General features: G+C 40.0%; 1 long non-coding RNA gene across 1 annotated transcript in view; it reads left to right on the top strand.

Annotated features, from left to right (window-relative positions):
* The window catches only part of LOC136007301 (uncharacterized), a 242039-nt gene that overhangs the window by 178977 nt on the left and 44037 nt on the right, over positions 1 to 19025 (top strand). Inside the window, exon 4 of the long non-coding RNA XR_010609602.1 lies at positions 9642 to 9708. This is a non-coding gene — a long non-coding RNA (uncharacterized LOC136007301). The remainder of the gene's footprint in view (positions 1 to 9641; positions 9709 to 19025) is intronic.

A 19025-nucleotide genomic window follows, 5' to 3' on the forward strand; every position in this document is an offset into this window, starting at 1 on the left:
ACTACTGTATTAATTAATGTATCTAATATCTCTCACTGCTCATCCTTTCCTTGAGCAGAATTTCATGTACAGGGGTTTATTTAGGATATTTTTTTCTCTCTTAAAAAGAACAGAATGGATGAGGATTCATAGAAAGACCACACTCAGTCTTCAGCCAGCCAGAATCCCCTCATATGCGGCTTGGCCAAATGAACCAGTGACCTTAACAGTGCTTTGAGGAGCTCAGGCTCCATGCAGAGGATAGTGTTTGTGGGTATTGAATCATCAGCAAACTAAGGTTTAAAGCTCCTGGCCCAGCGAAAGCTTCACCACACACTGTCTCATTAACTGACGCAATACCTGTGCTACTGATACATTGAATGCAGCATCGTATTTCTTCTCATAACTGAGAAAATACCTTTCCCTGCATTCCTTGTTGATCTACCTCTCAGATTGAGTTTGTTTTACTCACCTGGGCTTTCCACTGTGAACTTGCCACAGAGCTAATTTCAATCAGTTGTTCCAACAAGCTTGTTTTCATTAAAGAAACAAACAAGCAAACGAAAAACAACCAGAGAAAAGCTTATGTGCCCCATACATGGGTAGCTGCTGTGACAAAGCCCTGAGGCTAAAATTACCCTCACAGCTATTCTCACTTGTGTTCTTTTTAAAGCAAAATCCAAACTTGCCCAACCAACCAGCTAGATGCCTCAGCTGCTTACCTTTACCTTACACCTTGCCACATGCATGTGCGTTGTCAGCTTAACTCACATCAGATAATCATAGCCTGTCTTTTCTAACACCAGAACAGTCAGTCTTGAGTTTTCTTCAGTGGGTGAGTAAAAAGGTATCTGAGTGTGAAGGATGAGTTCAAACTGTCTGTTGTTCAAAGGTCTGTGTTATAGCATTGGTTTCTTTGGCTCTGAGCTTTCCTAGCTTCTAAGAAATTCAGTTGTAAAAATGATATATAAAGAAGCATGAAAATGCATGTGTATTCTTTCTAGTTCTCTGTTTGCTGACATTTAATATGTGAGGAGAAGGAACAATTTTGATGCCAAATGCATGAAGAGAAAATACTTAAATTTCTGTCATTTAAATGCTGAGCAGGTTTGTTGTTTATTTGGGTTTTTTGTTTTTTGTTTTTTTTTTTTCCCTTGCAATATCAGCATTCAAGGCAAGCACAAAAAAGGTGTGCTGTAGGAAATACGTAGATTACAAGGCACTTAGTGAATAATAAGAAAATTAGTAGGAAAAATGTTATTGTGGAACCGATTATATCATTTCCTCTAACTGTCTTAGAGAATTGCATACTGTTTCATGTTCAGGCCTCTGTAAGATATCCAGATCAGGCTAAGGCTGAAGAAAATTCTGACAGGAAAAATACAGGACTCTGCTGATTTCTGCCTATCCTGTGGCTCTGTGTGGATTTTGATGTATTTTCAGATTTGAATCGGTTTGCCCGTTCTTACTATCATATTCCACAGGATGTAATCCTGATTGAGCAGAGTAAAGAAGCAACATTAGCAATAAAGGCTGTCTGTCTTTGCCTGGTTTATATGTCTTGGACCATGCTAGAAACTGCAGGATTTGAAAAAATGGAGTGAGTCAAGTCTAAAACTCTAATTAAAAAAAAAATCAACTAAGTGTAATATTTTAGTATATAGGTTATATGAGTCCTTTAAGCTAGTGAAATAGCCTTTGTGGTAACATCTTTAAGGTCTTATTTCCAGTTGGGGGGTTACGAATACAGTTATCTAAAAATAACACTCCCCTCCCCTGTCATAATTCTCGTATATCATATAGACCATCTTACCTGGGTTCACATGGAATTCTTGACATAAATGCTGAAGGTTTAACATGATTTTAAAACAAGCAACTGGAGAAATTTATGGGGCTATTATATGCATCTCTCACTCTGGAAGTATAAGCCACAGACCTTGTGAGACTGAGAGTGCATTCTGGGAAACATGGCCTTGGGAAGAGTAGTAGCTGCGTCTGAGTTAACCTTGAGGGGAAACGATGCATCCAGAAGTGACTACAACAGTGCAGCACTAGTGTCACTAGCTTCCTTTTGAGTAGGACCAGCAGACCTTCAATGGGTCATGCTGTCTGGTACCTGCCTCCTCTCTCCATCAGCCCTGTAATGCTGGCCAAATTTAAAATAAACCTCTGTTTTCTGTTTTATTTTTAATGCTCAGTCGTTGGGTTTTGCATTCTAGGGAACATGTTTCCTGCTTCTCTGGGTAGTCCAGAGTAGTTCCTCTGCTCACTGAAGCATCTACATTCTGATTATTCGTAAGCTTTTATCTCTACCGCAGAACAGATGTTAAACCATTTCTTATCCAGGAGAATGGATTACATAGCAAGACAGGGAAACTAAGATAGCCTAAGGCTTATGTAAATACGGCAGCAATTCCCGTCTCTGTACCAGCCCAATGACAAAGTTTTACATGGACACTTATGTTACTGAGGAAGGAAGCTAGCCAGCAGTAACAGGCTTGTTGGCAGTTTGGAGATGTAAGTTTAACTCCACACTCAGATAGTGTTTTCATGTGAATGTGGGCAAGTCAGCCTGCCTGTGCTTTAATTCTTTTAACATGGGGATATGAGCATAGGAGACATGCAAGAAACAGGCTAAAGATCACAGGGTGCTCCAATACTGTGCTAATGGATGCATATGTACCACAGGCAGTAATAGGCAATGGTACGAGGCTCTTCTGTTCCTGGTATGCAGAGTATGCTGTCTGATTTTGTGTGTGTTCACTATCTGTAGGGATAGTATTCTTTATTGAACCCTCAGTAATTTCACTCAGTGGGTTTGGTGCAAAGGTTGCCAGTTTAATTGTGATAAATTAACACTGTTTAGCAAGGTGGACTATTACGCTAGTTAGGAGATTTCACTGACAACCAGAAGGAATGTTTTTAGGGCAACATGTAGCAATCGAAGCATTTTTTCAGTGCCTTGGTGAAGTGTGAGCTCAGACTATAACTTCAGAAGATGGCGGTTTTAAGTTTGCTGCTTGACTGCCCACTTTACTCCTTTTTGTTCCTGGGACTATTTTTCATCAAAGTTAGCTTTATATTTGGCACCCTTCCTGAACATGTTATGCTTGCCACACTACAAGCGTGTACACATAATGTATTTTTAGAGCTTTTAAAACAGCTGCTGTTTGCAGCAGAGCATAAATGCCCAGGCTGTGCTGTGGTCAATCTGATACAGGCACAGCCTGTGTTTGCCCTGCATTTCAGTTATCATCTTAGCAGCCAAAGTAACTTTTCTACATTAGCCTACAGGGGCTTTGTGTGGTAGGAGAATGTACTTCTCTGATCAGTACTCCTTTTTTTTCAGAACCTCTGATAGTCTTTACTAATCCCTTCTCATCTTGAACATTAAGATTCTATTCTGTGTTGAGATCTCAAAGTCATAGATACACAGAAGTTAGGACTGGAAGGAACTGCAAAGGCTCCATTAGTCTTTGCGCTGATGCAGTGCAGGGACAGCTAAATCTGTTCTGCTTCATAGCTGAAGAAGAATAGGGGAGCTTTCTGGAAAGTATAGACATAGATCTGAGATCTGTAATTGCAAGCATGATCATGTTCTTGTATTTTTAGACAACTGCAGCAACATCATTGTGATGTTATTCATGGCAGATGGTTCTGAAGACCTCTTAGTTCTGGAGATGCCTAAAGAGATCTGTTCTGTTTCCAGAATGCTCAGTGAAACTTAACTGCTTGGGGATATTGTAACTGCTGTTGCAACCATAATCTTTGCCAGCAGACACCCACAGGGTTTTTTTTGTGCAATTAAGGCAGGAAGGTGATACATCTTGGGTACCATGCACTTTTATATACACGGACAAATAATACTTCTAGTGGTAACTGTAGAAAGATGTTTAATACAAGGGGAGAAAACATCAGTGTAAACACTGGAGCTTTGCTGGTTTGAGCTAATCATGATCGCAGGTTAGCTGGGAATCTGAGTTTGCATGCATGGCTGCTGCATATATTTCTGAAGAATCAGTCTTCACAAATAAGGTATTCTTCCCAAAGCGTGGATGCAGGGTTTTAATTGTACTAGAGGTTACCCCCTTTTCCAGAACCTTCTGTTCCCAGCATGGCAATTTCAGAAAGGGGCTTATCTTGGATATGAAGTTTTGCCAGTGCCGTGCTTGTAGAGATGGCTCTGATGATGTAGGTCCTAGTCATACCCTCTGTTTTGCCATTCCACAGATTAATACAGTGTGCTCTGCACAGAACACGCAGGGGCTGTGTATATCATGCTAATAGACAGTGTTTGCAAAAGTTGTAATTCACATAGGCAGAGTCACAGCAATGAATTAGTGCTTTTGGCATTTGGGAAAGAAAGGCCATTTGAAATCCAGCTGCTTGCCAGCTGCGGTTATTCATAGCAATTATTACACTGGCTGCTTTTTCACTCCAACTTTTCATTTAGAAAGTGTAATGAGTTATTTTATTACCATCTTAAAAGTCTATTTATAATCCATTCATCTTGTGATGAATGTGTGTATCTGATTCTTGACCTCTCTTTAATACTGTGCAAAGCAGTGTTGCTTATTTTAAAGTTTTCTTGGCACAAATGTGAGGCAATCGAATGTGAGGCTTTCTTAAGAAGCTCAAGTGACCTTAACTGTTTACTCCTGCACTTCTAAAATGCACGTTTTAATGGGTATTTAATATGTAAGTATTTCTTGTTAAGATTTTTTCTCCCTCTATTTTTTAGCCATCCCTACCTTTCATTTGTCTCATGTACAATATCCGGGGAATGACTAGGAACGCTTGGAGGTTATGAAATACAGGCAGAATCTTAAGGCAGCCACTATAGTTTTGGATGCCTAGGCACATAAAGCAGGGCAACTGATGGCCATATGGTCACAACATTGTTGTTTTAAATCTGCTCACTCTCGCAGCTATAATAGCAGGGACCACTTGACTGCAATGACACAATATTTTTCAGCTTGTATTTTGGTCTGTCCTGCTGCATCATCATTGTTAACAGTACCTGAATTAACCCAAAACAGTTGACAGGAACAGCCACAGTTAATGCCATGCTACTGGCAAGCCCAGAGCCCAGTAGAAGGAACAGCAGAGTCTTAAATGTCCTAGATGGATGGGGTGCAGGGATTAGATTCTTGAAGCATGTTTGTGAGCCGAAGCATTAAACTCAAAAGTATTTCCTCACATAAATAGAGTCCATTTTCCGTCTTGTTTTTGTGTATTGGCTGTGATCACACTTGGTTTCCCTGTCACAACTTCACCCTCAGAAATTGCAAGATTTGGACATGTGACCTTGTTTTAAGATAGTTTTTTTTAGGCTTTACCTGTATTTGTTGTCCCATTCTCTTCCATGTTGGTTCTGCTGTCCTCTGATTTTCACAAAAACTGCTTTGCTGCCTAACCCCTCTGGGAAAAAAAGGCATGATGTATTCTGAAAAAAAACCCCAAGCCAGAGATGCCCCAGTCCTGAGGCCTTGTAACAAAACCCATGGCCTATTGCTGGTTACCATATTTCCTGAGCTACTAGGCTGCACTAAGTGGGCAGTAGAGTCAGCTCGCTTCTGCAAGGAACATGGTGGAGCAGGAGCTGCATTTTTTTTTCCTGTAACTCTGCCTTCAGAGAGGCCTCCCTGATGCTGCTGCCTATATCAGAAGTCCAGGCCCCCAACCTGGGTGTCTGAAAGGAGAGTTAGAACAGCCCCCCTCCAGGCACAGCTCAACTGCAGTGTTTTGGAGGTTGCCCTTACTCCAAGAAAAACAAGCTGGAGACTGTAGGACCTGGCCAGTGGGAGTTCATGCTTGAGAATGCTGGCTTTGATTTTGAAAAGCTCCTTTTCCATAATTGCCTACCAAAGTAAAAAGAGAATTGCATCCATGCACAGGCAGGGAAGAGATAATTGAAAGGGACAAGATAAAATTAAGCTAAACAATTTATGACAGGGGAGGTTTGAGGTACAGGAAAGGGAATCTTAATCACAGAAAACCAGGCACATATCTGTGCCTGGTGCAAGGGCACACCTTTCCGAGGACAGTGGGTAAGGTTCAAGGCTGACATGGCAACCTGAGCCCTTGTATGCACTAGAAGATCTAGAAAAATAGGGCATGTATTAATTCTCTCTCTCTTTGCTCCCTGATTTGTTTGTATCTACATCTGGACTTGTACAGAGTCTTTCTTTCTTGTCTGGTATGCTGGTGAAGATTTTTGCCTTCTTTTGTCTGTTTGTTTTGAGGGTTAATTCCTGAGTGTGAAACACAAAGGGCATCTTCTAGACACCAAAATTCAAAGCAAGTTTCTTGCCGTTGCTTCTCTATTTCCATTTATGACCAAAAGTATTTCTATGGAAACAACTCATTTCACCACCAAGTACCAGTACAGGAACATCAAAGACTGAAGTCTTAAGCAATGAGGAGCACATGTGCCTCTCTTCAGTGTGGGTGATTTCTTTTCCCAAATGTACATAGGTGCAACATGTCAGCACTACTCCTCAAGTCACCTCATCTTTCTATAGGACTTGGACTGTCTAAGCAGGGCCAAATGGACAGCTTCTGTATTATACAAGATATGCAATTGATGAGATCCCTAAATCTTTACGTAACTAACTCCCACTGTATCGTTTGTATCATTAACTTCTTTCTCCCCTTGCTTGCTAGATGTCACATTTTACTGTTATATTCAATAGAGTAAGTTTCAAGCATTCCAAAATGTCATCATAATATCTTTCTCTTATCTATTACTAGCTAGAAGAAGGAGAAATGGGCTGCTGAAGGTAGCATTAGGGATAAGAAATTGAGAAACTAAAATAGAATTACTTGCATATGACTTACTAAAGAACTAATGGATTGGAAAAAGAGGTACAAATGCAAAGTGTGTGAATACTACTAATACAGCTGCTATTTAGCTACTACTAAATAGCAGCTGCTTAAGTTTCTCCTTGAATGTGATGTACAGCAGCTGGAGTCATTACCTACAAGAAGAGTAAGTTGCAGAGTTACTCATCACTCCTGTAGTTCTTTCAGCTCTTCTGTGTCTTTAGTGACATTGGACTCCATCCTACATAGGTTTATGTATGCACTTGATTGTGGGTGATGAGTGTGGGAATTGCTTATTTGAAGGTAGGTATATACACTGATATGTGGGGCACCAAGAATAATGTGATATACATACTCTGAATTCTGGAGTTTGTTAAAAACCAGAAATAAATGCTGGTTTGATATGTCATTTAATGAATTTCTACTCTCCTTATACTGTGTTTCAGAAACACATAGGTTGCCTCTTCTCCAAAATGGATTTCCAATGTGAATGGTATTTCTTGTCTTGAAATGAGATTGTTATTTAACATCCTTTTAGAAAAACAATATTTTGTGTAAAACTTGAAATAAGATTTTATTTATTAAATATTCTGTATTTTCTAAAGGGTTTCAAAGGCACAAGATTTTCCAAAGCTGTTACATGATTTTTGGATTTCCAATTTAGGGATACTTTCAGGGCTTGATTTTTGCAGATTATTCTAGGTAGTGGGGGGCTAGTTAATGTGGCTAAAGTTCAGTCCCCTCCAGACAGACATACTTATGCAGATTTAGTATTTTTGTGACAGTCTGTCCCAAGGTAGTGTCCAGTACTTAGAAATCTGATCATAGGATCTAGGAATAATATTGTTTGGAAGGTCCTTTGCACCTTGGAATGTGTTGCTAGTAATTATAGTAAAATGACTACATGAGTCAGGAATATGTTTTTACTTTCTGATATGTAAAACAGACCATGAAATTAATATTCAGACACAGTAGAGTAGTCCTTTTCATTGCTTAAATGGGCTTAATTGGAGTTATAGCAATTTTAGAAGGCATACTAACAGCACTATCTGAATTAGATATGCATTCCTATGAATAATACAGCCATTATCCAATTCCTTTTCTTCCCTTCTTAAAAGTTAAAGTTTTTTGTCACCTACTTAATACAAATGATACTTTGCTTTTAGAAAGGAAATAATAGAAGGATAAAGGGTGCCAAACTGTAAGACAACATCAGAAAAGTCAATAGAAGCAGCAGTGCAAATCCTTTTTGCTTTGCCATAAAATGTGTCTTGAATTTGGCTGTGGTTTCATCATGACAAGAGACTGTAACATGCCATGACCCACTATATTTAGCAGACAATGGCAAGATCTGGAGTTAGCAATAAAACCTTTTTGCTGCTTTTTCTAGTCATTTTCATATGTACCCTTGTGCTTGCTTTCCTTTGTGATTGAATGAGAGACATCTGAACATATCCCCTCATAGGTATCTATTTGATAAATACTTTCAGAAACAGTGACACATAACAGGTGTGTTATGTGGTGGGTTGGACTCACTTTAAAAGAAAGGAAATGTGTCCTTAAGGTCAGCTAATTATTTTGCTGTTTGGATGTTGTTTGAATGTTAGTGATTTTGTAAGTGTTGCTCAGTTAGCAGATTTTCCAGGAGACGGGAACCCAGGCAGAATCTAGCTGATGGGTCAACTGTCAGATGGAGATGCCACTGAATTAAACTTAGATAGTGTTTTTAATAGGTCACCGGTGCTCTTCACCAAAGCAAAACTTATTTTCCATGAAAAACAAACAAACAAAACAACACACAAGAAAACCCTCTCTTTTATTGACTTTAGAAGGTCCATCAAAATGTTCTATTTCCTCAAGTGAAAATATTTTGCACTTTCTTATCGTTCAGCAAAAGTATGAAACAATTCAATTAAAATAGGAAATTTCCCTTAAAACATTCCAGTTCCTTCTATCCAGTTCTGTCTATCTGGACCAACTAGACAATTTACCCTTTAAATTGTATTTAATGCTTTAGCCAGCTTCTCAATAAGAAGGGGAAGATTTTAGGACCCAAATAAGAATCAGGTTTGCTTCTCAGCTTTCACAGGAACTTGAATGTCTTTGAACCTTTTAAATATCCTCTCGTAACAAAGATGCTGAGTAAGCATATCCTTTCAATTTGATTGAGGGCCAGTTTTTAAGGTCAGAGTTATTTTTTTAATGGCCATTTTAACTTTTTTTTTTCCTTTCTGTTCTCAGTTACTCAGAAGCGTGCATGAAATGGAAATGGATCTGAATATTTATCTTACTTCCCTTTCCTATTACTTGCCATACTTTTTATAGGCTTAATTTTTCCTTCAGCATTTATGATAAATTCTGTCTAACTTAAATTCTGAGTAGTAGCTATAACTGAGACTTAATGAAGTTTTTTGATAGTGAATATATATAAATTCAAATAAACCATTTTATTTTAACATATTCCAAAACTAACCAGTGCTATTAATTGCACTGTTAGCAATTCAAACAGCAAACTAATTTTTAGTTTGCATCACCTTACAATAATATCTAAATAAATAATTGATAGAAAACAAGCTATTAAGATACCTCAAATTCAGCCTCCTGCCTTATCTGGCAACACTTTTATGTTTTTGTTCCTATATTCAGTTGAACTTGCTCATAAATATTCTTTCCTGTATACACTTGATGTTGTTCGCAAATATTTTTAATGAATATTTCTTGGTCAGCAAGTTTTTCTGAGCAGTTGATTGCAAGTAATTGGCAATCAAAATGCAAGCTGTGCTGATTCATTTTGATTAGACATATCACTTATAACAAGGTATTGTTTCTCTCCCCAGATGAATGTTCCAGTTCAGGAAAATGTTAAAACAGAGATTTCAAAGGGATTTCAGAAAATGCTTAAAGGTAAGTGTAATCCTCAGCACTTTACTGAGTCCTGAGTATAATGAGAGTATTCTTTAAAGCAAGGTTCTGCTATGCATAGTTGCGTTTGAGTTTTAAAATACACTTTCTGTCTGTTCTCCGATGTTAAATTAAAACTTGCTGCTTCTATAAAATCCCTGCCAGGAAATTCACTTGCCAGAGTATTTGTAGAGAGAGAGCAGAAAAAGAATGTGAATACAACCACAGCAAATTCTAGTTTTATATGAGTGAATAGTCAGGGGACTAGGAGGTGCAATTTGAGTCTAATTACAGTCTAAACAATGTATGTCATCCATGGAAGTAAAGGATTTAGAATAAGGGCTTTTTTATGTACATTAGCTAGCCACCCAAATATGGAATATATTTGATCACTCTTTTGTTGTTCTTTTTTTCCCTACAAATTGTCATACAAGACAAACAGATGTTTACAGCCTCAGGTCCTTCTCATTTTCATGAGAACAAGAAATATTAAACAGCGGTAGAATGGAATTAAATGTACATACAAATACTGACAGATACGAACATCTTCCTTCCATGCTATTTTTGTCATGTGATTTAAGGAACGTAATCCAAAGCATTGACAATGACATTTTCATGTAACCTTGAAAGACAGTTTGTCATACAGAGGGGCTCAGACCTCATTAAAACTTATTGCCAGCCAGGGTGTGGTGATGGAGGGATTGGTACAGGTAAGGAAAGTTCACGGGGGGGTTAGAGCTTGAGATGAGGATAGAATTTGTTCTGCCACCTGCCAGGAGGCAGATCTACTGTGCAGGGTTTTGTGAAGAGACAAGGATATGTGGTGAACCTTTTTTCTGTACAGCACAGGACAGGATCTACTCAAGATCAAGGCTGGGTTTATGTTACTTACTAATGGATTGGCGTTTCAGGCTACCGACTCCAACTGAACTTGACAGTGATTTACCTTTGTGTTTGATTTGATTTGCTTCACCTGGACTTGTGCAAGGCATTTGACACTGTCCCACATGACATCCTTGCCTATAAACTGGAGAGGCGTGGATGTGACCGCTTGGCGGGTGCACTAAAAGAGTTGTGGTCAAAGGCTCGATGTCCAAGTGGAGATCAGTGACGAGTGGTATTCTTCAGGGACTGGTACTGGGATTGAAGCTGTTGAACGTCTTTATTGGTGGCATGGGCAGTGAGATTGAGTGCACCCTCAGCATGTTTGGAGATGACCCAAGCTCTGTGGTGTGGTCAATATGCTGGAGGGAAGGGATGCCATCCAGAGGGATCTTGACAGGCTCGAGAGTGGGACCGTGCAAGTCTTATGAAGTTCAACAAGGCCAAGTGCAAAGTCATGCACCTGTGTCAGGGCAATCCCAAGCACAAATACAGGATGGGCAGACTGGTTGAGAGCAGCCCTAAGGAGGACTTGAGAGTGTTGATTGACAAAAAGCTCAATACAAGCTGGCAGTGTGTGCTCACAGCACAGAAAGCAATTGTATGCTGAGCTGAATTAAAAGGAGTGTGACAAGCAGTTCAAGGGAGGTGATTCTCCCTCTCTGTTCTCATGAGACCCCACCGGTAGTACTGTGTTCAGCTCTGGGGCCTTCAATGCAAGAGGGACATGAACCTGCTTGAGTGAGTCCAGAGGAGGACCACAAAGATGATGAGAGGGCTGGAGCATCTCCCCTGTGAGACACTGGCACATGTCGCCCAGAGAAGCTGTGGCTGCCCCATCCCTGGAAGTATTCAAAGCCAGGTTGGATGGGGCTTTGAGCAACCTGGTCTAGCGGAATATGTCTCTGTCCATGGCAGGGGGGTTGGCTCTAGGTAACATTTACTGTCCCTTCCAACTCAAATCATACTATAATTCTATTTTAGAACTCTAGTCTTATTTTGGATGGGTTTCTCCGTTACCATTGGATAGTGAATTTTTGTCACCAGATGTCTGGTTATTACATCTATAGTGTGTGAATGAATATTTTCATAATAGCTGGAGATGCATTTGCAGTAGTGTGAAGTTTCACTAGCAGATATCGAAATTGTAATCAACAAACTGTTCCTTAACTTAGATAAAGCAACCATATAAAATGCAAGTATTAGCTGTTGTATCTTTCAGTGATACTTTAATAACAAAAGATTTGGAAGTAAATCACCAAAGCTATAAAAGCGGTATATACGCATGTCCCATGCTGATCATAACACAGCCTGTTTACTAAAGAAAGGAAAAGTCTTGTTTACCTGGCAGAAAGTAAGGAAAGAATAATTTCTCTTTGTCATTTAACTGCACTATCGGTGCAGTCTTTACAAGTATAAACACATTTAGTTTTGCTTTCCAATCAGTGTTACCTGATAGGATTTCAAGGCTGGATTTTGATTCATCATATAGAAATCTTGAAAAAAAAAAAACCATACCTCCTTCTGTGAAAAAATATTGTGGTTAGGTACACAAATAGGTGTCACTTGCAATGATACCTACATACAGATGGTTGTGAAACAGTGTAAGGACATTACAGCTTGTTCTCTGCAAGAACATGAAGAAGGAAGGAAAAACAGTGAGAGTGTCAGGTTTGTGTTGCTAGGAGAGGACTTGGAGTCCGTGGTCTGGGCTCTCAGCTCTGCTACACAGTGCTGCTGCACACAGACATACTACTTTCTCTTTCTTTTTGTTAAATCACCCACAGCATCTTATTGTCACAATGAGGCAGTTAGCTCAGTTGGTCACTGCAGGTGCCTTCTTAAAATGTAATCTACGAAAGCAACCCCTAAGTGTGGGGTTAGTGAGAGTTAATCTATGCTGTCACCCTCCATTTTCTGCTTGTTCTTGCTGTGAAATACAACCCACATTTTGACTAGATATAAAAAGACCATTGACTCTTCCTGGGTGTTGTAGATTTATTAACAAAGGGGTTCTGAACAATGGTTTTCCCTCCAGCCCAGAGGATAGGTAAGTTTTCTTGTTTGTTTTGCCCACAGTCTGTATTCCTGCCTTTTGACAGTGGTCACAGCTGTCTGTGCAGCAGGATAGAGTAATCAGATCTTTATTTCAACGTCAGCAAAATCTGTATATTGTAGGGGTAGTGCATGAATGTAGCCAGCCTATAGCAAACCCACCTCCTGAAATTACAGCCTTGCCTAGCTCCATCTGCATCTGTTTAGACCCCTCAGTAAGGCTGTGTGTGTTAAATTATGATGTGTTTAAAGAATATAAGTATATATAAAAATAAACTTTTAAGCTTTTTGTGGCAGGTAGGGTGAAAGAGCGTTAGAGAGAAGACATATTTTTTATATTACCTGAAAAGTTTAAGTTAAAAGCTTTGTGGGGCCTCATATGTACTGGTACAAGACTTCCCCTGAAACTAGCAGGGATTTAAGAAGCACAGTGTCTCTTGGACATCCACCTCTGTAGACGTGGCTGTCAGGATTATTGAATATAAGCTGGGAAGTCTATAGTCTTTGCTTGCTAATGGTTGGTTCTTCAGGGATTTTTAATCTTTCCTGTGGTTTTCACAGATAGCAGTTTGTGACAAGATGGCACCGTTCCCCCAAAGAGTGTCTTTTGGGGTGTCAGTAGCTGTCACATCACTGCAGCCTGAAGCACAGTTTGGGCAAATTTGTCATGAAAGAAACCAGACTGAATTTGTAAGCCTGTGTTGATTGTTGCTTCTCTGCTGCTCACTTTCGTATCACAGTACAGTGCTGAGCCAGGAGTTCATGGCATGGTGACATGTACTAGACCTTCAAACAGGATAATATACTCAGCAGCTCTAGAAAGTGGTTGTTCAGTAGCAGCAAATAAAGTTAGTCAGCCAATGACTCAGCTACACTCACAGAAATTGTCATTGCATTAATCACCATTGTTTCTGGAAACCTATCAACTTGCCCTCCAAATGGCTTTTGCAGAGGGTTTGGAAGGGCCATCCAATTCAGCCTGTTTTAGACAGCTTTTGTGACTCACTTCACTTAGGTCAACTGCTGGATATGAACTGAGGAATTTCAGGGCATTTGTGAGCCATGAAATGGCAAGAGTTGTTATTCTGAAGCAGAAACAGAGTCATAAGCAACTCAAGTCAGCCAACCAACAGAGGAAGAGGGAGACCTCGCTTTCCATGTTGTTGGCCATAAAATACAGAAGTAGTAAAGAAGTGGTAAATCAGTGGGAGACCTTTTCCACCTTTACACCATATCCTGTTGTCTCAAACTCTTTCTCAGTTACAAAGTAGATGGTCCATAGTTATAGGTCTGCAGAGGTCATTTCTCCATGCCAGTCAGCCCTTTCACTCTTCAGCAGTCAGACTGGTATTTATATGAGGTGGGCTTTAGCCTGTAAAACACATGCAAATAACCTTTATTAGTGTATTAGCCTGTCTGACCAGGTGGTGAGAGGCTCCATACTACACTGAATTCCCTGAGAAGAGACTAATTTGACAAGGACTTCCTAGATGGGGAGAGAAATGACAGAAGGGGAATTACAGGAGACATTGAAATTAAGAGAAGTGTGAAGAGGATGAATGGGAATCTTTAGTTTGTGGCTTCTTGCCAAGTGAGTGGGCATCAGGTTAAAGAAACTAAAAGGTAGGCTTTCTTAACACCAGGTATAAGTAAAGCTGTGAATGCAACTTGGTGCTTCAGGATGCTATGAAGTTGACACTAGAGAGGTTTGTTGTCAATTGGTGACCACTAAACATCATGGTCCCCATGTAACCTCCTGCTGATGAGGTTTTTAAACTGTGCATGGACATTATTAGGAGAAATAGCCCTCTTAAACACAGTCAGTGCTTTCATCTGCATTCCTAAGCATCAATATTGGCTGTTGTCAGAGATGCGATCCTGGGTAGAATGCTTAGTTTAAATCTATATAGTTACTTTTAGGTAACTTTATGCTTTTAAGCAGTTTTTGATCCATCTGTGAGTCAAGACACGGTTTCTGCAGCTTGGTGCTTTGTAGCTTAAACCTATCAGAACAGAACTCTCTAATGGGGTTAAGTTACTTCTCAGCTAGTAGACTGGAGGTAGGCTTATCAGTGAGGAGTGGGACAAGTGATTTAAAGTAAATCAACCTAGAGCTGCCTTCTCTGATCTCCAGTGTGTACATCATGTTGCTATTGCAGCAGGATCTTCGTGTGAAAATGAAAACACAAAATTTCATCTAAAGCTTTCATTCTCCCAGAGTACTTTAAAGCAGGCAAGATTTTATATTCACAACACAAAAACCTGATCCATTCAGTATTTCACTTGAGCATGTCATTTATTTTCAATCTCCCTCTGAGTAGAGAAAGGTACTATGATAATAAATGAAAACATAAATTCCTCCAATTGCTGTCCTCTTGCTTTTTATACTGCTGCTGAGAGTTTTGCTAGCCTTAGTTTCTCTTCCTGACCACCTTTTAGTCTACCCAGTGACATTTCTTAATGGTTCCAGTTGCTGTTGAGAAGAGAAAATCCTCTCTCAAATCCAAGGGGTTGAGGCTTTGCATCAGAACTTTTTCCAAAACCAGATTTACTTCAGAGACAAGATGGTATTTCTGGCTAGGGATAGTAAGAGAAAGCAGGCCCCTCTCCACAGCTAATTAGTTAGCACTCTTGCCCACAGTTGCCAGACATGAAGATCTGCTTAGCGTAATTGGGAACAGGGATTTGAATTTTTCTTCTTTTTTAAAAAACTTTATTGCAGTTTCTCTTGCTGTGTTTCTTCTTCATGGACACAATGGATACTTAAACATTAATGGGAGGAAGCAACTGGTTCAATAGCTTGTGGGTGCTCAGCAGGGCTGCGTTCATCTGTATTTGTAGTCCTGTGCATTTTTATTCTTTGTCTCTCATAGCCCAGGTAATTGATTTCAGCTGTTTTGGAAAAGTGTGTTCAGCTTGCATGTTGCTTCGCTGTTTTTTCCATGAAAGTTCTTGATATCTTCCTGTTTGTGGAACAGAACCAAATGTCACTCGGTGTTTGTGATGAAATACAGTTTTGGTTTTCCAGATGGGTCCACCCTTTACATAGAAATGCTGGCAGCATGAAGCAACTGTTGTAGCACAGCTTGTCAGGAAAGTAAATCTGGGCTTGGGCTGTCACTACATTTGGCTTCTTGTGATAATTGTCCAAGTGGTGACTGCCTGACTGATATACTTGTAGCCATAAAACCTCACACCACTCACAACAAAGAGACTTGACATCCAGTGAATACATATAACAAGACTAGAACATAGCAAAAGCCTTTCAGATATGATCAGATGCTGTTACATCACTTCTGGTTTTACTGTTGCCGTTGCAGCGAGCAATTCTTTATTCTAGACAATGCAAATGGTGTATTGCTGTCACAGCCATTAGTGCTACTATAAGAAGGAAGAGCAAGCTTTGATCACAAAGCAAGAGGAAAATAATGTTTTTAGTAATAGTTTTGGGGGAAGCTGTGTTAATATTCATCATATAATTTTTTAGATACATGACTGTTCTCTTTCCATTTGGACTACATAGAGTGAGTCAAATGACCATTTGTCATCCTTATCTTGCAAAGCTGAGTCAGTCATGTTGAGTGCAGTAAGTGTGAGTCTTTGCAACTCTTAGGAGACGCATTATAGACCAAAAAGTCGTATTCTGAATTAAGGGATGGAGCTGCATGCTCCCTATTTCTTAGCTGAAGTTTCTGAAGTATTTTTCCTGGTAAATGATACTTTTTGTACAATTGAGGAGCCCCTTGAGGGAGAGCTCACAGTTGTAAATTCTGCTTATAAATTGTAATTAACCTTTATTTCAATAGATGTTGATTTCTACTAGGTCAACTTATACTCAGAGAACAGCAAGAGGCCTCTATACATTATGCTGCCTTATGCAGTACTTTTGATTAAGCGTGTGATTTCAATTACTGTTGATCTAGCTTTATCAGAAAGCTCCTCTAATCTGCAGATGCCAGCAAAGTAGCATTGGAATTTTTATGCCACACAATATTACCTGCAGAAAATCACCACCACAAAAAAGCAGGGAGACAGCAATGTGTGCACCAACGGCCAGATTTAAGACAGGAATATATCTACATGTCTTATAGGCATGTAAATCCTTCTCAGAGTCTGAGCCAAACTCTGTAAGTCTTTTTAAAAGCCGTTGGCTCCTTAAGGCCAGATTTTTAGCAGCATTTGTTAAGAAAGTGTTGGGGGACTGTGACCTTTGGTCTATTCAGCATTAAGCACTTTGAGATACAGATATCTCGCTAGTCAGATTCTCAGAGGATTTTCATAATATTAGGTACTTAGGCGTTTTTCAGAATTCTGCTGCTGTCTGTATCTGCATCTTTAAGCCCTTAAATACTTCCATAAATCCAGACCTAACATCTTTAGGCTGCATCTGAATGTTAGACTTCAGCGTAGTCAGAGCTTCTGAAGGTCAGACTTTTATTACTGTCACTGCGCTTAGCTCCCTGAGGTTTGTTACTTGAGGTTTGTTACTAAGTTTGGCTTGAATAAACCTTGCCTGCTTTGAGATGGTAGACATGTTAAGACACAGTTAATAGAGCAGTTCTGGTTTCTCCTCTTTAGGGGGGTGCTCCACAGCATTGTTCAAAAGACAGACAATCATGGCTCTCCTCAGCACTGAGCAGGAAAGCTTGGCCTTGATACCTGCCTTGAGCAAAGTGTTTGGAGCAGTGGGTTTTGGAGGGGAAGAAGCCCCTGGGTGTGTATTCTAAGTGCGTTTGTGATGGGAAACAGATGAACACGTCTTTGATTGTCCTGCACTGCCAAGCTCATGGACTGCTGTACACAGCTTCTTCCTGAATGATATGACTGTGACGGTAATCACGCAGAGGCATCTAACCTTGACTGGCCAGGCAGTTTAGCTGCTGATAATTGCCCCTCTACTCTTCTTGGAGCACAGAGCAGCTTCTAGTTCCACAGCAGCTTGGCCAAGTTAACCAAAAGCTGTGGCAATCCTACTGCTGCAAAAATGGCTTGTGGATTTTTTTAATCTCTTTTTGTCTTTTCTCTTATTTGATGCTCTGAAACAAGGCCAGGTTGGACAGAGCCTTGGGAGACATAGTCTAGGGTAAGGTGTCCCTGCCCATGGCAGGGGGGTTGGAACTAGATGACTTTAAGGTCCTTTCTAACCCAAACCATTCTGTGTTTCTATGAGTTCTGTCTTCACAAAGGAGTATGCAAGGGCATGCTGCTGTGGGAAGAGAGGACAAAGATGAGGATACAACCATAGCTTCACTCTTATCTTCAGTTTGTGCAGCTACAGCATGGGATTATAGCCCTGCATCAGTACCCCAGGTTGCTGATGGCAAGGAGATGCAGTGTGCTCAAATCCCTCATTCAGTAAAGGGAGAAGAGGGAAATGGTCCCATGTGTTCAGGAGTCATTAGTTTCTGTCCACTTTCCGTTTTGCAGGCATCAACTGAGGATGACTACAAGACTAGGAGGCATTCAGGTATTATGGTGATAAGAAAGGGCATAAGATTTGGGGGTGTATTAAACATGTGGAGAAAAAATATATGACTTCTTTCTGATAGTGTGAGTCTGGTGATAAGCCCCAAGAGATCATACCATTCTCTGATAGCAGCATCCAAGATTCTCCCTCTGCTCTGAGGGCATTTCATTTCAGAGATGTAAAGACAGTAATAAAAGCTTCTTTTCCACCCTTCTCCCAGAGCAATTCCTCAGCTCGTAGCTGCCTGTCCAAAGCTACGTCAGTAATACTCCAGTATTCAGCCCAATAAAAATTTTGTCAGGGAAGCATAAAGTTTCTGTCAGATCTTTTCCATTAGAAATCATTTTTATAGCAGTGAGCTGCAGCATGCACACAGCTATGGAGCGATAGTGTGAAAGGATGAGAAATTTGGCCAGTGTTATCATCCAATGGGGACTCAGTGGCAGGCCACTTAGAATGCCTCCAATGTATGGAGCATGACAACCAGAGTATTTTTCACAACAGATTGTAATGTAAGACATTTATTACAGATCTCAGAGGAGAATAGCCCACACCACTGATTCTAGTCCTACCTCCCAGATATATTACTTAGAAAATATAAAGTCATAACTCCCTGTAAATTAATTATGTGCCTGTCCCACCTTAGATTAAAAGATATTTCTGCTGGACACTTGCAGGGTTAATATCTGTAGCTCGTGTTTGATTTGCTGAAATGCACAGTTATTGCTATAGTCAATGAGAGGTGTACAGACTCTGCTTTGTCTGGTAACAATACTGCCCTAGCTGGCTGTGAACTAATCAGAAACAGGATGTGTAACCATGACCAGAACGTGTAGCTCTAATCAAAGAAAGCTACTGCTGTAGCCTAGGTGGAGTAAATTTATTCAGTGAAAGAATTTGCATTGTGGTCACTGCC

Source organism: Lathamus discolor, chromosome 1 (genome assembly GCF_037157495.1).
Source record: "Lathamus discolor isolate bLatDis1 chromosome 1, bLatDis1.hap1, whole genome shotgun sequence".
Lineage (NCBI taxonomy): Eukaryota > Metazoa > Chordata > Aves > Psittaciformes > Psittacidae > Lathamus > Lathamus discolor.